We start from the raw sequence: 21,743 nt of genomic DNA on the forward strand, positions 1-21,743 counted from the left end.
GAAGAAACTCACTAAAAATTTTTGTTGGTGGTAGCTGATCGTAGAATATAAGTCGTTGCAATGGTGATTTTTTTCGGTCAAGATTTCTGGACGACTTTTGTGATGCATTGCCTTCATCACTACCAACAAATTTGCAGTCAACTACACCAAGTGTCTTTAAATGCTTAGCTGAATGAAACGTACGGATCATTTTCGAATCAATGTTTGCACGTACCAGAGTTAAGCTTGTGATCTGCGTTAATCGCTCCACAATGTCAGAATCAATTTTGTACCACACGCCAATTGATCGAAATAAGTGACCAAATTTGTAGAATACACGCCGCGTGTCTGATGCTGATTCTTCCATGTTAAACCTGGTCCAATCTGGTTTCCTTTTCAGAATCGAATTAAATGCAATTTCAGCTAGTGGGACAAAGCGTGTGTGCACGTTTTGCACATGACATAGGTCGATTTGGTTTAAATGCTTAAAAATTTCCAGCAGACAATCGTCGTTTAAGTCCAATATAGTTCCATTGACTTGATAAGTCCGGATTCGTTTTTTTATTGACGTATTCGATGTAACGTAGTTTCCAGAGCGCATCTTTCGATTTACTTTCTTTCCACCAAGTCCGCCCATTTTAGATGATGATAACGATGGTGATGATGGCGATGATTTGAAATCGTAAATTAAAATATTTCTAATAACTGTTTGTTTAACTTTAATTTGCAGCTTCCACACTGTTTTTGCTAATGAGGCGCTCTGTCAACGTGTAGGTATGAACTGAACGACGCTCCAATGTATACTAAATATGAATGAGAGATATGTACGACATGTAGAAGAAAAACATAGGCTAAAATTTTATGTGTTGGTAGTACCGAATTTGAGCTAGTTAGCTGTCAAAATTGTATGAGACGATGGTGTAGCGATTTTGACAGCTAACTAGCTCAAATTCGGTACTACCAACACAGATTTTTTTGTTCCACGAATATTCAACTTTGTCAAATACATCACTCTTTCATATATATGTGTATACTGAAGCTCTCTTTACACTGTTTCACTTTCGTGTGTCAAGAGTATCAACACTGTTTGACTGGGACGACGCTTCATCTCTCTGGATCAAAAAGAAAATCTCTAAATCTCTATTATTGTGAACATAGTTTGAGATGTTGTTCACTTTTGTAAAAGTTATCAATCGCAAAAGTTTTAATTATTCGTAGCATTCGTAAAATTATTTTGTAAGTAAAATGGCAAAAGAATATAAATCATGATGTCCTCCGAATCTATGAAATTAAATAAAAAGAATTCTGCATAAATTTGAAGTCTACTTCATTATTTGTAGCTTATGTTCCTTTTTGAATTTGACTTTTTCGATCAGCATTCATTTTTTCTTCCAACGAAACAGGAAACAGTGCATCAAACTGCTTGTTGATTTAGAGAACTTCCAAACCACGCCTCGAAATAAGCAAATACTCTATTATCAAATCTCCTAAATATACTGGATTTACGTTACTTCATGTGTCGTTAAAATTCTGTGTGCTACATAGTAGCAGCCACCAACCATGCAAGTAACCAATTATCAAGCTTGAGTGAACTAGGAGACATTAGCCTGGGGAATAGTCTTGTCTTACACTGGAATCGAACCCGTATCATTATGGTGGAAGGCTAGTACGTCTTTCATTTCGTTCCACAACATCGACGAATATTGATATTATTTTACGTTGTAATGAAGAATGAGTGGAATCAAAAACTTCATTCGAAGAACACTTCAAAGAGATTATAACAGATTTTAGCTTCACTTGCCTAAAAGAGAATAATAACATTAACAATAATCGCCTGAAGACAACATATCATTGTTATCGTTAAAATTGGTATCAAATGGGACGTACGTCACTGTAACTGCATCAGCTAATAGTTTATGTTTTTAACGCAAATTTCAAAATTTGACTCACACCAGGGCTTTTTTTCAAGATTTTTCTTTTCCATAAATTATAGAATTTTCAAAATTCAAGAATTAAATTTCTTGAAAATTCTCAAAATTCGCAAAATCAGGAATTTTGAGAAGTCATACAAGAATTGTAAAATTTTTAAGAAAGATTATTTGCGGTGAATCAGACGAAACGAGGAACACGAAAGTGAAAATTGTGTCCTGTAAACGTTTTGTCCTCTTTAAGACTAAGAATGTTTTATTATTTTAATGCAACTTTATACTGTCACAAGATTATAGTTAAATAGTACCACCAGGCCATTTCTCAAGTGCTATGAGAAATAAAATAAAAACATTTAGACTTAAATAAATTAAATCGATTTTATTCTATAATATAAATTTACATGGCAACTATTCATTCAACCTTTCCTCCCATGCATTCGAAATATGTGTTGCGAGCATAGTCGATTTTCAAATCAGTCTTTGAGCACGTATCAGTACATCGAAACTCGTTGTTGATTTTTGTTGCCTTGCCTGAGTACCATCGGTAGATCGACATATCCTTCCTCATCCATTTGCATTTCTCTAGCATACAGAAACTGTAGAAATTTAAGTTCATTTCCGGCATCACCAATGTCGTTAAGTGTTTCAAAGTTAACATTAACACTTTGACATTGATAGTTAGTAGTTGGTAGAACAACTTTTTAATTAAACTGTGAAATTACTGGGCAGTGGTAGTGAAGCCATGAATGACACAAAGTCGGTTTCTTATTCTGTAAGTCCAGACATGTTAACTATTCTAAAATACATCTTGTCGATTTTTTAACCAATTTCGAAATAAAAGTCACTAAAACTGGCTGAATACAAAAGTATTCAATTTGAACGCAGCGTTGTTAGAGCGTTTACGAAAAAGTGACGCTATAATTAAAGAGAAACCGTTTCCAATACCTGTATTCAAAATAAGACGAAGGAAAAAAGTTTCAAACTGTCTTTTCGTTTGCTCACCTTTTATTTGCAGAGTCCAATTTAACCAACTGTTCGTTGTAATGACCATAAGTCGAAGCAATTTTGTTGTAGACTAGACGCGTGTTCAGTTAACGACGCTAGAAATTAAACTGACGCTATCTTTAAATCAGTCAAAAAACCCTTAAAGGGTAAATGTGACGCAAGTACTTTATCTTACTTACACGGAAAGAACTGGCGTTATAGATTTGTATGGAGAAAATCAATTACGATTTAATGAAAAATCGATCTATAACGATGTATTTAATTTCGTAATTTAGTAATGGATGTGTTATTGATTTTCGGGGAAAATCAATAAGGCGTAATAGTTTCGTTATAGATTTCTATAACGCGTTATAGATTTTTTATAGATATCTATAACGATCGTAATGAAAAAACGATCTATAACGTGTAATGATTACATTTATAGATTTCATAATGTTACGTCGTAATCGATTACGTAATATTAAAATGTAATTGATTTTATTTATAATTTATTAAAACGTAATCATTTTTATTACATGCGTAATCGATTACGTAATATATTACAATGTAATAGTTGTGAATAATATAATTGTATTATAATTGATATTTTAAAAATATTTCATTATTTCGTTATAGATTTTTTGTTAATTATAGTAGATTTGAATTGTGCTGCCATGTAAGTAATTAGGAATGAGAGAAATTTAATATTAACATTGTTACATAATATTATATAATTACAATTTAATACTTAACGTAATTGGTCACCCTTCTAAGTACTGACTTTGACACTTGATGCTTAACTTCACAATCGGACCGCCAACGACTCTACGCATGTTGCTATTGAGGATATATATTTATTGTTCTTATTTCGAACCGTTGTTACAATCAATTCGTAATTGAATTCGTTATAGATTTCGTAATAATGGTAAAAATATATGTTTTTATTGGCAAAATTACTCGTTTCAATTGCGCTATCGACGTAGTTTAGTTTTATTTATTATTTGGAAGGTAAACTTGACTAAAAAAAAGAAATTTTGATTTAAAAAAAAATGTCAGTGAGCAGGTTTCGTCGGGAATCGATTACATCGTAATGAAAATAATAATTACGTTGTTATGGGGTTTCTGGAAAATTGATCTTTATGTGGAAAATCGATCGTTTCAATGACGGTATCGACGTTGCTATCAAAAGATATTATTGAAAAACGTATCTTTTTGCACATAAATATAGGCTATAAATTTGCGAAGGGGTGATTCCTCTTAACGGAGTGCGAAATTTGAGAGCGCTCCAACACTAACGATTACCTAAAGATTACCCTTTCCACCCAACAAAAAATATCGTATGCAATATCAATAATGCGTTGTGATTTAACAATAATCCAGTCACCACAAGTTCTAATGATAATTATAACCGCATGCAGTACCTCAGTATTTTAGTCTGAAATTGATCGTCTTTGAAAGTAGCAAATAAAGTAGATTCAAACAAATCGTAATTAGTAAGTAATAATTACGAAATCTATAACGAATAATATATTTTATTACTCAAACAAATCGTAATTCGTAATCATTACGTCAAGTATTACTCGTTATAGATTTCGTATTTTTCGTAATTTTGGTAATTATTACGTAATTTTGCCTATTAAAAATATATTACGACCATTACGATGATTACGATTCGATTACGATTCGATTATTAGTAATTTAATAGATTAAATTACGATTAAATCGTTATAGATTTTTAATTTTCGACTATTGCGCAATCTATAACGTCAGTTTTTTCCGTGTACAAAATAATTGATATCACTGAGGGTGACGCATTGTGCGTCGTACGCAAAAGTTTTATCAACAAAAAATTGACTCAAAGAAAATTTTACAACAAGAAATTTGCGTCACAAGTAGCAGATGATTCGGTTTTCTTTCGTTTAAATTCTTTCAGTACATTTTTTAACCATTTTCCTAACAATACGTTCCTCAACATCTGCCAATTGTGACGCAAATTTCTTGTTGTAAAATTTTCTTTCACAAGTTTTTTGAGTTTTGAGTTTTTTACATCGACTATATGCGAGGACGTCGACTATATTCAAGGACATCCACTATATTATATGACATCGACTATAATCGAGTATATCGCCTATATTAGAGTATATCTCGACTATATTCGAGTGTATCTCGACAATATTCGAGTATATCTCGACTATATTTGAGTATATCTAGCCTATATTTGAGTATATCTAGACTATATTCGAGTATATCTGGACAATATTTGATGACGTCGACAATATTCGACGACATCGATAATATTCGAGGACATCGACAATATTCTAGGACATCGACAATATTCTAGGACATCGACAATATTCTAGGACATCGACAATATTCGATGACATCGACAATATTCGAGGACATCGACAACATTCGAGTATATCTTGACTATATTATAAGATATCTTGACTTTATTATAGTATATCTGGACTACATTCGAGTATGTCGAGTATTTCTTGACTTTTTACGAGTATATGGACTTTTCTCGAGTATATTGAGTATATCGAGCGAATTCAGATCGACTATAATTGTGACTAGATTGTCCGGGAGTTATTTTGTCCGGGTTATTTTGTCCTAGAGCCGAAACGACGTCACTTTAATAATTCAAACAATCAACAGAAATTAATTATTAATTTACATTCGTATACCGTTTATTCGGTCTTTTCGATCACACTTTGAAAATGTGACCTATTTTCAAAGGTGTGTCAAATTAGAGATTGTAGAGCTTGATAGGTTAGGTTGAACAAAATTCATAAAAGTTGTTCAACCTAACCTATCAAGCTCTACAATCTCTAATTTGACACACCTTTGAAAATAGGTCACATTTTCAAAGTGTGATCGAAAAGACCGAATAAACGGTATACGAATGTAAATTAATAATTAATTTCTGTTGATTGTTTGAATTATTAAAGTGACGTCGTTTCAAATAAAAAAGACACAAATTTAAACAAGTTTTTGATCAGAAAGTACAGCGAAAAGTGCGTATGTGTTCGAAACGATGTTTGTCTACAGATAAATGATCAATTTATATGCAGGCTTCTCAATCACGAGGTCATCTATGGGCTGCTAGGAATATTTCGTATAAGAAAAATATTGCTTTGTGAGTCATTGTGAATCACGCTGTCACGAGACTCCTTATTATCCATATATAGGCCTGCAGCAAAAGTTACCGACATTTTGGCCATAACTACCCCCAGAGAATATTGACAAGAATACTGACACCATTAGTGAGATCTTTCTTTTCATTCGCTTATACATTCAAGGTATATATACAAGATAATTACCGTCAGGGCGTCAGGCATAATGATTGCAACACTGCACCGGCCGATGCTAATAATTTCAGATACCCATCGCCCCTCAAATCGTCTTTGTATTTCAATAATTTACTTACTCAATGAACTACTCGATAAATTGTCTATCAATTTCGGAATCGGATATTCATTCTTTTCAATAATCTATTTGTTAATAACGGTAAGACTGCAGAATATCTGCGTAAATATTTCATTGTATTCCCACTTAAACTTAAATTTTGTATTATTCGTATGATCTGAATGGTTTCTTTTCAAATAAAGGAAAAATTTAGATATTTATGGACACATGTGTTTCAAATAGAGCCATTTTATCGAAATAAATTTTGTATAAAAAAAAATAAATGTTCCACATGCGATATCGACGTTTTACCACACATACATGCATGTCATAATGTTGTACTCATGTGTTAAGGCATGTGGAATGAATTGGACTGAAATTGTGGTTTTAAATCCACTAAGTACTGTCATGTCGATGATATAAACCTCCAATAATGCAAGGTTATATATGAGGAGGTTACGCCGATCGTCATTTTTTTCACACAAAAAACCATGCATCGGCAACTCAAACTGCATTTCAATACACAATTTCACCTGAACTGAAATTGAGCTATAATGTTATATGAAAATTACAGCACAGCTCAGCGGTTTTTTATTGCGTTAGCAGCCTCAGCGATCGGCGTGACATACATCCTTGTAATAATGCTACTCAATAGTAAGTGATGTTGCCTATTATCAAGATTTTATATGACGAGGTTGGGTAAATCCACTGAACTGCGCCGTAATTTTCGTACAAAATTTTAGCACAATTTCGGTTTAGGTGAAATTTGGTATTGAAATGCAATTAGAGTTATCGACATTATTGCGATACGACCCTAATGAAAAAATGGCGGTTGGTCTAGTATTACATAGAACAAAAAATTATTCCAACCGAATTGGATATGGAATATGGATGTCTATTGCGTTAATTGTCTCATTTTTGTGTGTACGGTACGTTTAGGGCATCCAGATTACGAAACTTGGGTGGGCTTATCACCGTTCCTTCCATAAAAAAATACAGAATTTGTCCTCATCGGGAATAAGTAATAGAAAGTGCTGCTACTTATAATTGGATGAGTTTACATATTTCGTCTTCAAATAAATATCTCATACAACAATTTTGTGTTCCAGTATGTGTATCAGGTATGTTAAAGTTCAAAGGTCGCTGTTCGAAAGCAAATATCGATTTTTTTGCGTTATGTTCTGTGCATTACCGTTTATCAATTTGAAAAAAAAAAATAAAAATTCTCCAAAATGTTAAATGAAAGTTTCAAATGGAATATCAGGTGGCTACCGTAATAAAAAATATATTTATTTTGGTATTTAGTTTACATCGTCACTTGTTGCAAGTTTTTCTTCTTCTTCATCTAGTCTAAAGTTTTTCGAATATATCTTCTTTGTCGGGAGCTTGTTTTGTTATTGATGGTATACCTTTCAAGTCGAGTTATAGTATAAGGTAACATTCAAGTCGTCAATATAGATTGTTCTTACTTTGGAAAGTTGTTTTTAATGGTAGGTTACGTATTTGGTTGCAAGATTTATGTTGTTACTTGTAGTAAGCCAATATAGTCGAAACAACAATTTGGAAGTAAAGTAGCTATGTACATTATTACTGTTCAGAAAAGTTATTCATACTATGTTGTGAATGTTAGAATATTCGTGACGAAACGTTGGAATATAATTGAGAGAGAAAAGTGTTGGAAACAGTAGTGTGTGTGTACGCATATGAAGGTATTAATCCTTTTTTATAGTTGATAAATAAACAATATTCATTTATGCTTAAGAAATTTAAGCCCTTGTCCAATAAAAAAAAGCTTTTTGAAAATCTGTTCAGAATAGTGTTATCAAGCAACGACGCAAAAATTTCGTTGAACTCTAAGTGCAACTTAATGTCTGAAATTTAATCCATCTTCGAATAAATAAAACTTTTTGGAAATCCCTTTAACTTAAGTTTTCTGATAACGCGATAGGAATCCACTAAGTATGACAAACATTTTCAAACATTTAACTTTTTTGGTCATACATTCATACTGGGCTGGACTGGTTACCTGAGCAATAACCTATAGCCCAATAAAGTTTCACTTCAAACGATGAGGAATTTATCTAAAACAAATTAAACAACCGAGAGAAGGAGGATATCGAACAAAAAATGTGAGATCAACACCTCGAGACATTTTTGACATTGGGCGAGAGAAATCGGTATTCGCCATCAAAATTTTCTCGAGGTGTTGATCCTCGTAATTTTGGGTTCGAAAAGATCCTTCTATCAGTTATTTTAACTCTTTAACTCCTTGCACTTACACAAATTCGATTAAAATATCTAATCCACAAATGCAAATCTCATATCAGACTTTCGCCTATCTCTCACTATAAGTTTTCGTATTATATACAACCATGTTTCTGTCTTGTATAAGATAAAAATCACCTGAATTTACCTGATGCGTTAACATCGACTACTACTTTACTCAAGTCTTACTCAACTCAAAAGAACCTAAATGGAATTGGAATTGGTTTCATTTTCTTTTGTATCGCATTAAATGCACAAATAAAAAGCTTTCACTCTGTTCAGCTTGTTTTCGTTTCAGTAGATGTAGATTTATACTGACGTATAGTATGTCGGAATCACAATTTTTAAGAGATTACATTAAAGAAAATGCTATGCACATTCAATGTAGGTCCTACATGAATAAAATTGTATACAGATTGGTTCTGAAAACATTTATTTTTAACGTTGTAAATCAAAGAAAAATGAGACCTAAACACTTGATTTTTTTTACCTCGGCTTTATCTCACTCACCCCATCGTCACTTGTGGTTTGGGCTTAAAACAACCACACTAAATATGTTTTAATGCTTTAGCTGTTACATAATTTACAGTTCTTTGAAACAATTTTACATTTTTAATTTGCACATTTGAGTTAAACAAAGATGAAACTTAAATGTATCTTGCGTCTTGCCAGTATACAGCTGATTTAATTTAATTTTTTGTTTTGCTTTTTTGCAATTTTAAGAATTTAAGCTTCGATAGGATAAATGGTCTTCAAAAGTAGAAAAGAAATATTTTTTGTACATAAAAACTACTCCAACAACGGTTGAAGGATATTGACATTCATAATTTGGTTTTTAGAGAGGGGAAGACATCAAGCTATAAAAATTAGGTCTACTCTGGCTTCTCTTCAGATATCGAATAAATCTTTCGCCTTTTACTAAAGATATCCGTGGAGAGGAGCACTCTAATGAGTCTAAACTCAATTTTTGTTACTGCAAAATTTTAATCTGACGCATTGAAAGTGAGCAAATGGATAATGGAGTGTTGTTTTTTCAAATAACGTGTTTGCATCAACAAACGATGGAATAAGCAGAGGCGAAAATTTATCGGAAATGGGATAGACTAATCGACCATTTTTGTTTTGTTGTTTATATACTTTTACTAACTAGTCACTTATTTCCAAAAAGTCTATTTTAGCGAATTCGATTCCAGCACTCGCCTCATGCTCATTCGCTAAAAAAGCATTTTGCCATGCGATAGGAAAATAACTATTTACTACCTGCAACCTAGGAAATGATCTATTACTTCATTGACATGAGCGAGCATTAAGAATCGTTTTCCGGGGTTCAGTGAGTAAAATAATTTACGCAATTGCTTGGAACTTTTTATTTTGCCAAGTGTGCCACACAAGGCAAAATAAAAAGTTCCAAACAATTGCGTAAGTTACTTTACTCTACGAGCGATGTAAAGGCTTTTCCCTAGAGAGGAAAAGGCCAAATTATGTGCCAAATTATGTTGTTAACTTACTGATTGACATACGATATGTTGTCAATTTCGGCTTCGCCTCGGATTGACATTTTTTTTTGCCATAAGAATTTTCATACATCATTCGATCGCATAAATATAAATAACTATACTAAACGACTATATTAACAATCAGTCACTGTGCAATTTTGCATTAATTTATTGTTCATAATAATTTATTTAACTTCTCCTTGACTTCTACAAAACGAAAAATTGCCGAACGTAGAGACTACGATCAACACTTTTACCCCAAAGTAAAATTGAAAAATGGAAGATGCTATCCTCCACACCCACCACAATTTTCCTTTTAGTGCTGCTTCTTTTATTTATAAATCCATCAATGTATAATAATTTGATAAATTAAAGTTATCTATCATTAAGTCAAATGAAGATACTAAAAAATTTAACGATTCTTTAACCTGATGTATAATACTTACTGTTACGTTCTGATTTATGTGGATTTTGTTGTGTGTTTTTTATTGGGGAAAAGATGTAATTTATTATTGTAGTAGATAAGCAAAACAACCTTGGAGTTTACTTTAATCCTGGTTAGGTGTTCTGTATCTTTAGAGAACTGTATATAACGTCTATTCAAAAAAGAAGAAGAAACAACCAGCTCGAAAACAAAACATTTTTAATCAAATAACATACAATCATCCAGTTTGTTGGATGTATTGCACGGGTGTACCACTTTACCATACAATTTGTCGTAAAATACCATCGATTTTAGGCAATTGCCGAAGACAATTAAAAGTTACTATAACAGAAAATCTTGTTGCCGAAAACTATACCATCCAGAAAATTAAAAAACGAGTCGATGTTTTTGAACGACATTCAACAGGGCTGGTACAAAAATCAAAAATGTTCTACGCAGCGACGGCATCGGAACGTACTTTTAAACTATACGTAAAAGGTGAACTCGCACACGCAAGTTTATTGCTGCAAATGCTTTTTAGCCATGTCATCGACTTAATGACTCCTTTTACAAACTTTTGGTAGCGAAAAATCGTGTGCGAGTTCACCTTTTACGTAGTTGAAAAATGCGTTGCTTTAGCACCGTGTGCCAAATTACCCCACGCCGCAGCGACAATAAAATGTGTTCTAAGTTACACCCTTGTTGAATGTATTGCTAACGATGATACATCGTCAATTCTATGAATTTTTTTAGGGAGAAAAAAAGTTCACTATTGATATATCAATTGCTTGTCAAATCGATATGTAAGATCGATAGAAATTATTTTGGTTTACCATTATGTCAGTGGTTCAACGACATATTTACAAGTACCCTTTTACGAGTTGTATGTAAAAAATGTCAATGTAAATACGTGACGAATGAAACTATGTAAAATGGGTATACAGCAAAGGGAAGCAATCTCTAGACGTGCCTTGTTATGTACATTTGGGACTGGTCATAAATTACGTAACGTAAAAATATCCGACACCACACTCCCTGTACCGCAAAAGAGTGTGAGACTTTTAAAAATTTTTGTCTACATGCAAGCTTTGAACCGTTCCCCCTCTTGTGTTATGTAATTTCTGAACGGTCCCTTCGTTCAATAAGGTCATACATAAATAATCATCACAGTACTTTATGTAGGAAGACTAAGAAATATTTTGTCTAGTGTCATTTATCACCTCTTCATCCAAACAACAATTAAAGAGATTAAGAATCCATGAACAACTCTTCTATGCTTTGGTCCTGACAATCAATTATTGTTAACATCAATGTATTTGTTTAAGGAAGTTAGTGGAGTTATGGTATCGTAAAACGGATATATTCGAACAGTTAGTAAGGTTGTGTCAAAAAAAAAAACGAAAACAATCGCGGACGTCCTCTTTGAGTAAATAATGTGATAAAATTTTCATTAATCACAGGTGGAACAATCATCAGCAAATGTTGTTAGCCAGCTGAGGAGCAGCATCTTATCCTTCAAATAGTACCTCGTTGGTCTTGCATAATCTATGAAGTATGGCTATTGAATGCATCGCACCACCATCGCTATTTAGATTCTCATTGGCTGGGAAAGTATTGAGCTAAAGAAGGAGGTAAATGTGGGTTATGGCAAAAGGCTTAACGTCAACTTGCAAGACTACTTGAACAATGTTTTACCCAGCATTCGCGCTTAGCTTTTCAATGCATCCATCATAGAGTCATCTTTTAAAACTGCACATCATTTGGAATTGTGTTCAGTGCACACAACAATAAAAAAGACAATTTCCTTCTATCATTTACGTCTCATTTATCCGGCACAATTATACGGGGCACAAATAAAACACCTAATGAATTCACGGACGTTTTCAACTCATAATCGTTGGACCCTTTTACGCATTAAAATTTAATCTGAAGCACGTGAGCTGAACAGATAGATAATAACAATTTATCTTATGGAGTTAACCAGCAAAACCGACCCATTTCATCCAAATTATTTAAATTTTGTAAAGTTTCTTATACAAGAAACCGTACACTATACTAAACAGTGTAAAATAGAAATAAAACTGTAAAATTAAAATAAATAAATAAAACTTTGCCTAATTGAGATATATTAAAATTGAAATTTACGTGTTGCGCTCCAACTCCGGTGAGAATTAATCCGTTTTTTGTTTCCACAAACACCATACCGTATAACTGTTTCTCTGCGAAAAAAATGTTAATCCCCTAATGGATCATTCACTTGTACAAAATAAAAGAAGACCGAGCCAATACGTTTAGCACATTAACATCCAAATTGGGTCAAATTAAAAATTGATTGTGAACGAAAAGAGATACACCAAAAAAAACTGTAAGTAGGAAATTGATTTTGCACACTTTTTTTCTCTTCTTTATGTAACATTATTAGCTATGAATATATTTTTGTTTAGTGTAACACACACACAACACCCCCTACATAACAAAACTTCCACTATATTTATATAACAGAATCAAAAAATGTTTTTAATTTTACACAACACTCTAAGATCGGATATAATGTAAGAAGTTACGTACAACAAACGCTACTGAACTATCGAAGCTTTTCGCAAGTTTTGCGTGGCGTTGAACATCAACAAATATTTTTTTTATTGTTAAAAAAAATTATTTTTATTTGAAAGTTCATAAATTGATTAATTAACTTTTTCATTTATACATTTTTTGTGAAACGAAACACTCTTTTATTCTAACAGATATTAATACGACCACAGTAAGCACTTCGCGAAGACTGACTTCGACGTTCATTTTCGTTCAAATTTTCCTACCGAAATAATATATACTTTTCCCCTACAACATAAACTTTTCCTTGATGGTCTAACATGTTTTCCATTCGGAACGTTTCGGTTCCATTTTCTGACGAGCTCGTGTGTACAGGATATAAACTTTTTTTTCTATCGACAAACAAAAATACCATTAATGTTATGACTTTATATGTTTTTATGTTTTCAATAAAAATACTATACCATGTAGGATGAATCTAGAGAAAGAGGGAGAGAGAGAAAAAGAAAGACTGTAAGGCTACATAAACATCGTGAGCTAACAATAATTTCAGTTTTTATTACCGACATATGAGTGCCATTTGAAATTTGTTGAAAGTTAGTTATGATGGCTATACCAATTCATAAAAGCAATGCACTAAAGCTGTTCTAAATGGAAAGCGGAGCTTTCATTCAGAAAGCTCGGTATGAATGTGACGAATAAGGGTTCTGTACACGGTTAAGCTTTCATCTGTGAGTGGCAGAACATATAAGAATAGAGGACCTCTGCACATAGTTAGGTTTGTGTTTTAGTTGGATATTCAAATACGCTTTTAGTTCGGAAAGCGAATACCGGATACAACGAATTTTGAAAAAGCTAGTTATCAGTTCGAATCGATACCAAAATACCATTTAATAATATTTATAAACAATTAAACAAAAAAAATACCATCAGTTAAACCAACGCACTAAGGCTGGATTTCCACTAACCAAAAAGTACTCCGTGTGAGACACAAAATGTAGCTTTATATAGCTTTGTTTACTTGACAGCTAGCTTTCTCAAGGCTCTTACACGGAGTTATCAGATGCCACAGTCGGACAACGAATCAAATCGTTGCTCCATTGATAGATTTTGGAAAAACGATTTCTTTTCACATCCCCGAAGGATTAAAAGAAATTATATTGAAATCAACGAAATCAAAGAAGTTTAGAATTTCCATGTGCAGTAACGGCACTGAGTCTTCACCGTCATAATACAACAGTCAGCAGCTTTCAGAAAATCGCTATGAATAATGAAGATAGTTTCAACTGTTAAAGCTAAACGATTTGCATGACCTAATGTATGGTTTTTCCAAGAACAGAATTGCGTTCAACTTACTGGAGCTTTAGGGCTTTACTAAAAGCTAAAAATTAACGAAGTAGCAAATCGACAAGACGCTGTTCGTTTTAGAACTGAAAAGCTTACACATAAAAAGCTTACAAAAAAAAATTGCGTCCATGTTGACTGTTTCATCTGAATTTGCATACCTAGCTTCGACAATTCTCCATACACTTTGGCTCAGCCACGCTTCACATTCCCGCTTCGGCAATTTTCCATGTATTTTGCTCGGTGAAGTTCAATACACTCGGCATGAAAATTTTACATTTAATTTGGCTCAGTGATGCTTCATACATTTAGCTCGACAATTTTTCATGTATTTTGGCCTAATCACGCTTCATATACTCGGTACGACAATACCTTCGCCGAAGGTCCTACGATCAGACGATTTTCATTTTATTTTGCAAGCATTTCGGCCGAGTTTACCCCGCGAGAGCAAATACAGGGACGGGTGCTATTTGCTATTGGTGACCAATAGACAAAGAAGGAAATAGTGTGACAATGGAAGTAGGTGGTACGGAGTTTTCTCGCGTAGTTTTCTCACCCGATTTTGGCTCAATCACGCTTCATACACTCGGTTCGACAATTTTTCATGTATTTTGGCTCAGTTACGTTTCATATTCCCGGTTCAACAAATTTCCACGCATTTTTGCTTAGTTACGCTTCACACACTCGGTTCGACAATTTTCCATTTATTTTGGCTCAGTCACTTCCGCTTCGTTCTATGTATTTCGGCTCAGTCATATACACGAAGAAAATTGTACTAAATCTTTAGAAGCAAATCTTTTGAAATTTAATTACAAAAATTTATTGCGCAAAAAAATTAACTTTTCTCTTTAATGAAATGGGAGAATTTTCTTTATTCGAATATCATTCGATTCTTATCGACTTACGTATTTGTTTGGATATTGTTATTTATTATAATGGGATTTAACCCGTGCCTTCGGAACAAACTTCGCGCTCGATGAAATAAAAATATCCGTTAATTGAGCTCAGATACTAGACAGCAGGGATCAGATTTTCAATTTATTGATTGAAAGTAAAATGTGGATGAAATTTGCATCTCGAAGGAAACATTTCCCTGCATTTTTGATTTGATAATTTTTATTGATTTTTTTTTAACTGAATGGTCTGATGTGCACATTGGATTTTCAGTGGCCTTATTTTAATAACCACTGGTAATCGACCTATAACATTGCCTTTTCTCTTTAGATAAATTTTTAATGTTCTGAGAAAAGTATTGAATGAATATGCTTTAAAAACAATCGTTTGGAGTAGATGGGAAATAAATTGAAAAATTGTCCGTTTAACCATTTTAATACTAAATGAAATCTTAATTAGTACGGAGAAAGTAACAAATTAACAGTAGAGTAAACGTATATATGCATTTGGTTCGACTGTTAAACCTTTTTTCACCTGTATGCTTTGCTTTTGATGGCTTTGATTAATGTGCATTAATTATGAAAATAATAGTTCGATGCCGAATGAACATTGTTCATGCCATTTACTTTTCAAAGTTAGGTAGTAAATTACTTTGTTCTCGTAATGAATTAAATGATTAGTCAGTGGAAATTAGAATTCAGCTCCACTGTAACTGAAAACGTCGAAATATTTCCATGCTAATTTTCTCAATGTGAAAGAGAAAACATTTGGTAACAAACATGTCTCCTGCTCTATTCAAAAACATACGTTTTGTCGATGGATACATTGCCTTACTGGATATATACGCATAACAGAGCGAGAAAACCGAAAAATATTTTCATCAAACAATATCACGCCACACTTGTGATGTAGATTGGAATAATAAGTTAGAAGAGAACCTAAGACTTCTTTTCTGAAATGATTGAAGTGAGACGAAGATTTTGAATTTCGCGAGAGCAAAAATTAAATGTTGAAAGGAGAACGTCAAAAGTGCACACGTGAAATTTAAGATATAATACATGTGATTCTCATGACCTTGACCATTTCTATCGTTAAGAAATTCGTACATATATGTCGTATGGAGTACGTATGTGTACGCAATAATGTATGTTACTTTCCATGTATTGTTGTGTGTGATGTCATCGATCGCGCGAGATCTTAGTTGTTTTTGTATTCGTCTTTCATCTCCAGTTCGATAAAATAAATAAATTATAAAGAGAAATGATACATTTGACTGTCTTCTTCTTAATATACGTCAACGGTTCGTTGCTTTATTGTAAGATTTTAATATTTTCAGAACGAAATGTTCAATTATAGTGCAGATTAAATCGAGTATTTACATATAATCGGCGTTGCATTACTTAATAAACGCAGATGATGCAACCTTTCAAGAAAAAGCACAGTTGCACAGTTGCGTACGTTTAATTCTCATCTAATGACAGTAGCAATTAAGTCCTTAACTGGTCACTTATTTCACCATCTGTTCTGAATCGAATCACGACTTACCAATGAGACAAATGGGGAATGGTACTCGGATTATCTACGGATCAAAACTTCACACAAAAAGTGACATTTCCATCATTTTGTGAAGGCCTCCTAAGGGAACCGAGTACTTGCGGTTGTCTTAGCAGGCCTACAAAAATCGATAAGTCGCACGGAAAAGTACTCGGACTTAAGTCCTTGTGACGTATTTTTTATACAAAATTTATTTATTGTCTATTTTACAAAATAGAGTATGTTACGACAATCTAAATGGTGCTTCGCTCATAATATGAAATATTTATTTACATTGCCTCATCACGTAAAGCACAGTACGTATGTACGTGGTTCCAAATTTACAGCCCGACTCGAATGGGTATGTACTACTAAAATGAGGCAAACAGTACACACACGGAATTTTGAAAACCGAGACACATTTTCTGTTTGTGTGTTTTACTTTTATAAAAATACATGCAAAATTCACAAAAAACCGGTAAATCACGAAACAGAAAATGTGTCGGTTTTCAAAATCCGTGAGCGTACGTTGATTTCACATCACAACAGGTCACCTTTTACCTGTAGGTCTCGGGTGTATTACAGCTTCGCCTTCTAAACTTTCGTTCACTTGAAGCCCATCCTCAAACAAGTTAAATGGTTTGTTGAGACCATTAATTGATTACCACTATCACAATGATCCGCCGGACTGTACACAAAGTTCCCATACTCTGCCTACTTACTATGCTAATGTCGCAAAGGTAATAAAGATCAGAAGAAATTGCTGTAATGTTTCCTATATAGTAGACTCATGTTCCCGAAATCTTGTTCTGCTGAAACCATTGCTTGATTGTTGTTGAAATATATGGGATCAAATCTTGGCCATACGAGAAGGTGGAAATTTTCCTTGTGGATGTACCGATTAGTAGGGCAGTACAATTGATTAGATGTCAGAAACATTGTATAATCATAAGCAAGCGGTCAAATTGAAATACAAAAAAAATGGCAACGACGACTGTTTTCTTTTTGTTACCTACGGAGAAATGCTTAGCGACTTACAGTTTGTTCAAAAATGAAATGCACAGTTTTTAGTATTTCGAGACAGTTGACAATTTCAATCTGTCAGATAGTAAAGGATGCGTTTAATTAACCGGCGCATTAACAGATTTGAAATTTGAATGGCTTTTTTCCACAGCTACAGATTTTTGCATGTTAAGTTTCTTACATTTTTTGCAAATAGCATTTTAATAGTAGGAAACTTAGATTTCGTCAGAAGAATTTGCGAACGGAAAAATGTAAATTTATTTTTAGTCTGAGTATTGTTCTACATCTATAATTTCTCTTAGATCGTGTCTTTATTCAAAGAAATCGATGGTGTTATCCACAATACATTCCATAACTTTTAACAGTTGTCAAAAATACTATAGCTGCATATATTAGCGACTCTTTTTCAAATACCGAATAAATTTGCTTCAAGTCAAGTTCAATTTTTGCATTGATCAACTAGTTTTGGTGATCTTTCTAGTAATTAATACGCACTACATGGGAATCGTAGAGTTGAATTAACCTATAATTAACACACATTTAATAGTTGCTTTTGTTAAATATTCAATGCACAAAACTTATTCTACAAAACCAGTCCACTGAGCCAACATACATGTTCTATTGAAATTTCAATTGTCAAAATAATATCGAAGCCATTGATTTATGATGCCGAGAAGGAACATTCATCTCTCAGAAATTTTACTTTTTCATTTCTTTTATTGTTTTGTTTATTTTTTTGTGTTTTTACGAAATCCTTTTCATTATTCATGATAACTCAAAGTAAATACAAAAACATAAAAAGTAATGAAAAAGTAAAATTTCTGCGAGATGAATGTTCCTTCTCGGCATCATAAATCAATGGCTTCGATGTCATTTTGACAATTGCCATTTCAATAGAAATGTATGTTGGCCGAATGAACTGGTTTTGTAGAATAAGTTTTGTGCATTGAATAACAAAAGCAACTATTAAATGTGTGTAAAGTAGAATTTAATTCAACTCTATTCCCATGTAGTGCGTAATAATTACTAGAATGATCACTGAAACTAATTGATAAATGCAAAAATTGATCTATTCGTCTAGTCGGTTAGACTGTAGAGGAGCCACATTTTTTTATAATTGTTGACAAATTTTTTTTTCCCTGATGCTTATTCAAGTTTCCAATATCGTCATTCAAGTGCTGATAAACCTTCTTGTAAAAAATTTGCTAAATGTATGAAGCAGACGGTCTTTCTACAGATTTGAGTATTCAAAGACCATCGATTTGTTTGAATAGAAACACGATCTAAGAGAAATCATAGATGTAGAACAATACTCAGACTCAAAATAAATTTACATTTTTCCGTCCGCGAATTCTTCCTACGAAATCTAAGTTTCCTACTATTAAAATGCTATCTGCCAAAAATGTAAGAAACTTAACATGCAAAAATATGTAGCTGTGGAAAAAATCATTCAAATTTCAAATCTTTTAATGCGCCGGGTAATTAAACGCATCCTTTACTATCTGACAGATTGCAATTTTGAAATGTCTCGAAATACTAAAAACTGTGCATTTCATTTTTGAACAAACAGTATGCTGAAATTTAATTTTAAATTTAATCCTTCTTTTTTGAATAAAATCGATTAAAAATAACATCAACAAGAATGTTCTAGTGTATTCATTATACCGAACCGACAGGCAGTATATAATTCCTCTATTATTCCATTGACTGTTAAGTCCAGGGTATTATATCATAAAATACGCTCACTAGATCAATTTTGTGAAATGTATGAAATGTTAGCAAAAAACGGAAAATACTGAAATGTATGTGACGAGGAATAAAATTGCTGAGGTCAAGTTCGCAGATGGGCAATATCAACCTACTGAACTGGGAGTTATTCCCAAAAGAGTTTTTTTTCTGGTTTTTTGATAGCACGATAACTTGGAAAATTCGGAACCAATTTTAGTACTTTCGATTTTAATTGACGAAGAATAACATTTCTGAGGTCAAGTTCGTGGATAGTCAATGTTGGACTCATGATCAGGAAGATTTTCCCAAAAGCAATTTTGTCTGGTTTTTGGATTGCACGTTTTCGGATCGAGAAATCCTGAACCTGATATAGGAATTTTTGGTTTATTCGACGAGGAATAACATTTTTGGGATAAAGTAAGTAGATAGCCAATGTAGTACTAATGATCTTGAAGTAATTACCAAAAGCTTTTTTGTCTGGTTTTTGGATTGCACGAAAACTCGAAAAATCCTGAGCCTGATATGGGAATTTTTGGTTAATTCGACGAAAGCATTTTTGCCTATTTTCTCGTTGGGATGATAACTTGGGTATGTCTAATCTTATGTCCAAATGTTTTTCGCACTTTGAAGAATCAAATTTATGAGGTCTGCTTAACAGATGAACAAAATCGATCAGAAGGATCTAGGAGTTATTTCCGAAAGAGTCTGTTCCATTTTAATAATTAAAGCAATATTACTTGAGGAAAGCTGAACCCTTTTAAAAACTTTTTTCTAATCAAATAATACATACTTTGCACCACTGTTCAAATTTTTATTTGACGAGTGGGAGATCGTGATCCTGAGCTAAGGTACAATGATGGACTACAAATTTCACTTCTTTTAAAATACGTCTTACCCGTATACGTTCATTACATTCACTATGATCGGAGCGATTCTGGGAGGAATTCCGGAAAGAATTTTCTGACACGAAAACTTGAGCAATCCTGAACCGATTTTGGAAATGTTAGTTTTAAAAAATTCTTTCTCATTTTCTTATTACAACTGGGGTAGTTCTGACCCGATTTTAGAAATTTCTGTTTCCTTCATTCCAGTTCATGATCAGCAAATTCGATCTAATGTTCTGGGAAGTGTTTTGTCCTGAATATTTGATGGTCGATGAGTATATACTTCTCGGTGACTGGGTGAATAAGTTCCCTTGACTGAATAACGATAATAAATGGGTTGTCAATTCGAGATTATGAATTTTAAGCCACATTAGTCTCGAAAACACAATGTACAAATTTCTATTTAACACGAGTTCAAATATTCTTCATTTTTACTAATTTAAATCTGTGGTCCCTCGATCTGATTTCACTAAAATGATCCGTTGATATCCCAAAAAAAAAATATTTTGATCTCCTCCAAGAGTTCTGTTAGACCCTCGGGAAATTATTCTTCTACGAAGAGGAACGGAGAGGTGTTATGCTTCACTCTAACCGACCATGATTTCTTATTTTACGAATAGGAACGTCAAGGTGTTCTGTTCAAACCCTGGGAATTTCCCTTTTACGATAAGTAGGGTAGACGAGTTATGCTCGACACTTACATAAATTATCCTTTTACGAAGATTAACATAAAGGTGTTCTGTTCGATTAAATAAAAAATAAAAAAAGAACTCTGATAGTTTTCTGTCAACTATTACGTTTGGAATCAGAACTAGTTTTTTGGTATGTCACATCGGATTTTAAGGCCATCAAATCTATTTTTTTGAATATCAATTTTATGAGAAAAAGATAACAGAACTATTTTTCTAGGATGTCGTTAAAAATTCCAATTATTTTTTCGGATGTTTGCCTACTTTCTAAAGTATTTTCTCCTAATCTATGCCTTTGATTGGATTGTTTCTTATTGCAGTCCGTTTAGTCTTATGCTTTTAAAGCTATAAAATTTACATCCGTAGAAACAATGCATAAATTTACTGTTTTACAGAAGAATTGAAATGTTGAAAATGTCAATTATTTTAAGATGTTCACTTTCGTGGTATTACCTCCTAGCATTTGCATTCAATTTCATTGTTTAGTTTTAGAGTTGTTTTTAACTCAATGCAGCGTTATTAGGATTATGTATTTTATAAATATAGAGAAGCAGTCAAGGGACCTAACCCACCCAAGTGGTGGGGCCTAGTACAAAACAATTCGAACAATAACC

At 33.0% G+C, this 21,743-nt stretch overlaps 1 protein-coding gene and 1 non-coding gene across 9 annotated transcripts in view; one reads left to right on the plus strand and one right to left on the minus strand.

Moving 5' to 3' along the window:
- Positions 1–12,874, minus strand: part of LOC119068348 — a 133,138-nt gene extending 120,264 nt beyond the window's left edge. For 3 of the 8 annotated variants that reach the window (XM_037171905.1, XM_037171909.1, XM_037171904.1), the window contains exon 1: positions 12,630–12,870. The gene's annotated coding sequence lies outside the window, so the exon portion shown is untranslated. Of the gene's footprint in view, positions 1–12,629 lie in introns of all 8 variants that reach the window. The other 5 variants (XM_037171908.1, XM_037171907.1, XM_037171911.1 and 2 more) reach the window with 3 other exon arrangements.
- LOC119068385 lies at positions 9,437–9,556 on the plus strand. Its single transcript, XR_005086150.1, has one exon. It is a non-coding gene; the product is annotated as a U5 spliceosomal RNA (small nuclear RNA).
- Positions 12,875–21,743: the final 8,869 nt, after the last annotated feature.

This window comes from Bradysia coprophila (genome assembly GCF_014529535.1).
Source record: "Bradysia coprophila strain Holo2 chromosome X unlocalized genomic scaffold, BU_Bcop_v1 contig_173, whole genome shotgun sequence".
In the NCBI taxonomy this organism is placed as follows: Eukaryota; Metazoa; Arthropoda; class Insecta; order Diptera; family Sciaridae; genus Bradysia; species Bradysia coprophila.